This window comes from Folsomia candida, unplaced genomic scaffold (assembly GCF_002217175.1).
Source record: "Folsomia candida strain VU population unplaced genomic scaffold, ASM221717v1 Fcan01_Sc012, whole genome shotgun sequence".
NCBI lineage: Eukaryota > Metazoa > Arthropoda > Collembola > Entomobryomorpha > Isotomidae > Folsomia > Folsomia candida.
In genome coordinates this window covers 3,015,469-3,022,510 of record NW_019091204.1, presented here as the reverse complement: position 1 = coordinate 3,022,510, position 7,042 = coordinate 3,015,469, and the positions used below count along the sequence as shown (strand labels likewise).

The 7,042-nt window shown below is 34.9% G+C and overlaps 1 long non-coding RNA gene across 1 annotated transcript; it reads left to right on the top strand.

Moving 5' to 3' along the window:
* Window positions 1–2,252: 2,252 nt before the first annotated feature.
* Window positions 2,253–3,983, top strand: LOC110855319. Its single transcript, XR_002548438.2, has 3 exons — window positions 2,253–2,408; window positions 2,936–3,027; window positions 3,638–3,983. It is a non-coding gene; the product is annotated as an uncharacterized LOC110855319 (long non-coding RNA).
* Window positions 3,984–7,042: the final 3,059 nt, after the last annotated feature.

The following is a 7,042-nucleotide window of genomic DNA, read 5'->3' as shown; positions in this document are numbered from 1 at the left end:
CCTGTATACGTATGTACATATTACACAGTTTAATAGGTATGTACTTGGCGAAGGTGAACTCTGACCTCTGATTACCAGGACTGACATACATATTTATAGCGGTGCAACCATATATGGAACTAAATCTATCTCGTAAATATGTATATACATACCTCTCCCAATTATGTATGTATGTACATATGTAAATAGAAATCAACCACTCTGGCACCTTATGCACGGTATATCGCATTTACATATTCTTAGCTATATATACATATGTACATATGTCATAATTTGAATATATTTAGGTATATATGTATACACACATATGTATGTACATATATACGTATGAACTCATCTTGACGTGGGTAGACTTTGACTACACGATATAAAAATTACCACTCTTCATACTAATGAATATGTATGTACATATTTACATATTTAGTGCAAGTATAATAATTACTCTACTTACAAACGTATTTATGTATTTTACATAATTCCAATTGACTTTAATTTTAGCCAGAACCACAAGCATTAAAACTTGCTTCACTTATCGCTACCACTTATCTTGCTTTCTACTTACCGTGTGCGTACATATATATGAATAGCATTGGATTATGTACATATGTATGTATGTCAATATTTATGCATGCATGTTATAAATATACCGTTTGGACTCGGACGCATACATAGTTACCTTACATATGATTTTACTTATACATATGGACGTGTAGTAGAGTAGTTGCGAGCTTATTTACAATTTTATGCAAATTCTGAGGGTCAAAGTCAATGGTCAGATGTAATTAAAATGTATATACAGTATCTCACTAATATAGGACTTACAGTTCCCCACTATATTATTGATGCAGTGCATGCATGCATTATATAAATCACAAATACTCCATAACGGGTTAATATTTTAAGTTGATTTTTAGACCAATTATTAAAAATATATCGTAATGCAATCGTGCAAAATTTCGAATGAATTGGTCGAAAACTGATAAATTTATAGATATTTAAATGTCGAAATTTGCAAATAGCACGCTGCAGCTGAGTTTACTTTAACAAACCGGACTTTCAGTATCAATACAAATTTCGTTCGGGGTTACTTGCTGTACATGACAGAACAGTTGTTTAAGTTGCCAATAAAAAATATTTCCTTTCAATTGTATTTCAAAATAGTACGTAACAACGAGATCAATGTATAAATTCGAACAGAAATGTTGCGGGATATGAAAATGGGTAAAGTTATGGAAAAATTGGCGAAAAACTTGAAATTTGAGGACCACGTGTACAATATATTGCCCAAAAAATTGGGTTAAATGGCAGCTCATTTTAACCATCAATACCAAGGTCGAACAACCGTACATCGCCATGTCATGACACGCAACTCATAAGAATGGTAAGGATAATCCTCGTCTGTTCATGCCAACGATTGCAAGATGTGTTCAAAGTGACCTTTGCAGTGATGTTCACCTATAATCGATTAGACACTGGCGTATATTAGCTGAATTATCGGGGGATTTCGCTAAATATTTAAACACCAAAGATCTTTTACTGAGAAACCACAAGAAATCCTTCGCGTTGGCTGGGCAGGACTCAGGATGTCCGCATGTCACAGGAAAATTTTTTCGTTATTAGATTTGACCAAAATTCAACTTCCTGTTTCAGATGGAGTGACCAGAGTGTGGGGGAAGCAAAACTCAGGTGCGGACAATTGATTTCTTGGATCATTTGTTAAAAGTAGAGGTGTCAAGGAAATCTTGATGGTTGGTTCAGTTAGCATTTGGTGTGAAACTTTGGAATTTTGGGAGGAATGTAATGGTTTGAGTCAGAAGAAACAAACAAACACATAAAATTTTGATTGGACTATTTAGCTGCATGTACAATTTTGTGGCGTGCAATTTGCAACTTCTCGACATGTAAATATCTATCTATAATTTTATCAGTTTTGGACGAATTCAATTGAAATTTTGAAAAATTGTAGTATGAAGTATTGTTGATAATTGGTGTAAAAATCAATTTGAAATATTAACCCGTTATGGAGTATTTGTGATATATAAAATGCATGCATGCACCGCATCAACAATTAATTGGGATACTGTATGTATGTAAGTCTTATTTTGAATACTTTACTTATGTATTTTTCATATTAAAATTTAGCCTAGGATTTATAAATAAGATAACTTATAATCATGCATCAAGTTGCCCATGTTTTGCAATATATTTCGCAATATCACGTGAATAATAAGACGCGACCTAGCATCGGATGACTTTAACTTGATGGTGAGAAGCAATACATAATACGGTACATATACTGGATGATTGTTCAAATTCGGTATAAATTGAAACGACACACCGACCCGAGGCAACAGTTTCATTCGTAGGAGCGTAAAGTTTAATAAAAACCGACAAGAAAATTTATCCAGGTAAGATTCAAAGCTGGAAATATTTTTGTGAATTATATTTCGTGAGCTTACAAGGCATAGGCATTAGTTGGTTTTCTCCTATTTTTGCCGGACTAATTTTAAATTGTTTACGCACGGTAAGCCTTAGATATTACCGCGTTTTCATAACTGATCGCGTGGGGCGGAATTTTTGGATAAGTTTCCAAAATTCGAATTTTTTAAAACATTATAATTTAAATGCAAAAATATTTAAATTTCGGAACATTAAAAGGTTTTCTAAAGTATTTCTTTTTCTATATTACTTAATTCAACCTGCATGAAACATGCTCTTGAATTTTTTAAATTAATATTGGAGAGTAAGTATTTTAAAAAATTATAATTTGGGTTTGGAAATTTAAGCTAAAGTTTCTCCACAAGCGAAAATGCGGGAATTTTAGAAAACAGAAAAATATGATTATTTCTCAGCGGTCAAAATCTGGGTAAACCACCTCACACCTGCTCATACTTAATTCTGAAATTAATTAATACATTTTTGCTTTGTTGCCCAGTTTTCCAACCATGCGATCCGTCAAGATTACCCTGATCCTGATAGTGCTGACAGCTGTTATGGCCCCAGTGCTGTGTCAAGCCGAAGGAGAGGGTAAGCAATACAATTAAATTGCAGAGTTGGGAAATAATCCGGATTAATCCGGATTACCCAAGGGTAAAGATTACGGATTATGGATTGGGATTGACCATTTAAATATATTGATTAATCCGGATTATTTCCCAACTCTGCTAAATTGTAAAATTAATATAGGGTTACCATACGTCCCGGGTTAGCCAGGACATGTCCCGCTTTTCAAAACTTGTCCCGGCGTCGGCGCCTTCCCGGTTTCGGATTTTAGAAATTGTCCTGGTTTTAGAATCGTAGGAAAAATTAAATTATCTCTCTTCTTCGCCAAATAGTGATGAAAAAAGAGATTTACGGCTGTGACATAATTTTTGCACATCCCCCTATATGTTATACGTGACGAGGATGTGGATTAAGTAGATACAGATCTGATAACTTCGCATAGTATTTATCAACCAAAGTGTATACATAAATTTCAATAATGTTGCAAATTTTTATTGGTTGTGGTTAGTTTTAAAGAGATGAATGTTTAAAATATTGCGACAAAACTTAGGACCGAGAAGAAAAAAACAACAAAATAAAGTTAATATACAAAAACTAACTAAATAAATTGAAATCTTTATTAATATATTTCCAGCATGCACCCTTTTCGGATTACCAGCTGCATTATTTGAATGCAAATCAGAATGCGACATGCTGGAGCCAGCCCCTATTGGTAGGTGTGATCGTGGGTTGACGTGCTGTTTCATAGGTTTTTAACAAGGCCGAGTATCTTGAAATCGACTGCTTAATTGACTAAAAAAATAAAATGATACATTAAATAAAAAAATTTTAAAGTATGATGAGATAATAAAATCGAGTCAAAATTTATGCGTACTCGCAGAATTGATAATACATATTTGCGTAATGTTCGTTCAAAAAGAAATAAAACTGCGAAAAATTTTCAAAATAAAAAATTTTATTTATGGTGCCTTACCAACAAACTGGGATTTTTTTCAACAAACAGCATATTTAATTTACATCCGTTTTAAGCCCACGTGATATGTACGTACCGTTAAAAAAGATTGGTTCAATATTTATCCTTACAGTTTCGAAGTGAAAGAATTCAGTCATATTCATTCACTTTCTTCGTATACACTTTTTATCGGGTCAATTTATTCATTTGCTACTTATAAGAATTGGAAGTGAAGAACTGAAAAATCTGTGGGACGGACAATTAGCTTGTTTTCATCAAATCGAGTTTTAACACAATGATAGTAAAATATTCTGAATGAACAAGCGGGGAGAAAAGTTAATCCTGTTTTATGTTAGTACAATTGCCGTCCTTGTTGTAAAAAATGTGGACGATGGAGGACATAAAATCCATGTTTTTCACTATTTGTCCCTTTCAGATTATGATGACATAAAATTTTGGACTGAAGTCCTCAACCATTAAGTCAGGCATACAATTGTCCTCAACAATTTTCAATTTTCAAGCATATGAAATACGTAGGTGTTTTATTATTAATTTTCAAAAGGTATGTTCCGCACTGTTTCTGACCAAAATTTTGATGAAATAACAAACTTCAAATACATTTAGGAGGCTGTGATTTTTTTCAGCTCTGTGGGTTAACATAAACACTAGCAATAAATCGGCAAACTTTACCTCGACGGAAAAAATGCTAGATTTGCAAATTAAATATCGTAGTGTGATTTAATTTTTAATGCTGGATGGGTAATAAGTGTCGCAGATTTATGGTTGAATCCTTAAAATTTACGATGAAGACTGCCCAATACAAAACACAAATTCAATTGGGTCAATAATTTTAAATGATGGCGAAACGAGGTCTCGGGCAAAAAGTCGCCAGGACGCTCAAAATCCGTTTCTTCCACAGAAAGGCTCCGGAAACTAGAGGAACAAATAATGAGAGATCCGCGATTGAAACTGTCCTATTTAGCAGATGAGATGGGTGTTTCAAAACCAGCAATTTGTTCCATGTTAACTGAAGACTTAGGTATGAAAATGGTTTCCGCCCGTTGGGTACCAAAATTGCTTTCAGCATCTCAAAAACAGGATCGAGTCGACTTTTGCAATGCCAATTTTAACCTATTAAATGAAGACTTGAACCTGCTCAATATTTTATTAGTTGCATATGGTACTTGGGTTTACTATTATGACCCGGTGACCAAATAATAATTCCCTCAATGGAAGCACGAGGGGTTGCCACCGCCCGAGAATTGAAAAGTGCAAAAATCTGACAAAAAATTGATGATGACCATTTTCAAGGATATCAAAGGTCCCCTCCTTATAAAATTTATTGCTGTAAATACTACAATAAATGGGGCCGTGTATGCAGGAACCCCGAAGGAGCTGCGTCCTCCGGTTGAAAAGAAACGTGGGGTCAAAATAAAGAGTTGGCCTTTTTTTAGACGACAACGCGCCACTTCATACCTGGCTTTTTGCGAGGGTTAGTGCAGACGAAAATCGCTTTACCTGCACAAACCACACCCCGTGCAGTCCGGACTTGACCCTTAGTGATTATTATTCGTTTCGAAACTTAAAGAAAAACATCAGGGGAAAACGGTTTTCGGATGATAATGAAATCAAGTCGTAAATTTTGGCATATTTTCGAGGTAGATTTTAATGAGTTATTGCTAGTGTTAATGTTAACCTACAGAACTGAAAAAAATCACAGCATTCTAAAAGTATTTGAAGTTTGTTATTTCATCAAAAGTTTGGTCAGAAACAGTGTGGAACATACATTTTGAAAATTAATAATAAAACACCCACGTAAATCTCCTTATCACACAGTTTAATAAATAGGTATATGTACATCATGACGTGGGTTTCCTTATTTACTCACCGTGGATTACATGCCTGATGTAAAAATTATTACTACGGAGCACTTTGTATATACATGAGTGAAGATTACTCTTGTCACATTTCTCACGCTGTTCCAATTAATTTTGACCACGCACTAAATTACTTTGAACTAAAATGTAAAATCTATCCAAACGTGTGTAAACTTTGCCCATTAGGCAAATTTTGTACAATTTTGTTCTGGATAGAGTTTACCTTCTGGTTGTGTCATCCTACTTTTTACCCAACCTTGAACAGATTTTACGCATTTGTATTTAATGTATTTAGTGTCATAAGTATTTCCAATTAGCACATATTCCAATAGTTGTAACTGAGAATAAACGGTTGCAAAATTTTACTAATGTTTGTTTAAAGTGCACATTAATCTAATCTATACAGTATTTAGTAGATACTAAAAATACACTCTTTGAATTACACGAGTCTATAAGGAGACTGGCAAATTCCACCGTGTAATTAATTCCTTTAAATCGCCCCGAGTCTGCTCATCCATCTATATGGAAATTATACTTATATAACTACTTGAATATCCTGAAGAGCACTCAATTGAAGCATTGAGAACGTACCGAGCACACAGAGAAGTCAATATGTCGAATCCCCCTGCATGCCACAAGTGCATCTTTTATACGGTCAGTTAATTGAAAGTCGTCAAATTTTTGTGACTTCTTGAACACAAGCGACGTGTTTTTCAAACCTATATGATAAAATAAGAATTCGCGGAGCAGTAATTAATTTCCATTAAAAACTCCATACCTCGCCATTCCCTTAGCCCTTCTAAAATGGCGGCTATGACTTCCAGAGTTACGCCTTGTATAACGACCTGCCCCCTCGCTAAGTCCCAGGCACCTAAGGCACCTATCGTACGTCTTGCCTCTCTATCTTTATAATGTTGTCTCTTCAATGTTAGCTTAAACTCGGTCACGGAGGGGAAGAAGTCCACAATTTTGCACGCACCTGTTTTATTGCTCAGGTAACAGGGCGTGTCACCAACTAACTCGAGCGAAGTTATGCCTGGGTGTCTCGTGCTCAACATTTCAGAAACTTGGGAGATGAGTACCGACAAATGAGTTAGTTTCGGTAGATGAGTGTAGTCCAGAAAGTCGTCCACATTATACTTAAAGGCCTCATGGATGGTAAGATGCGTTAGGTTCGGAAAGGCAAAGTCCACAATCTAAATTACAAGTT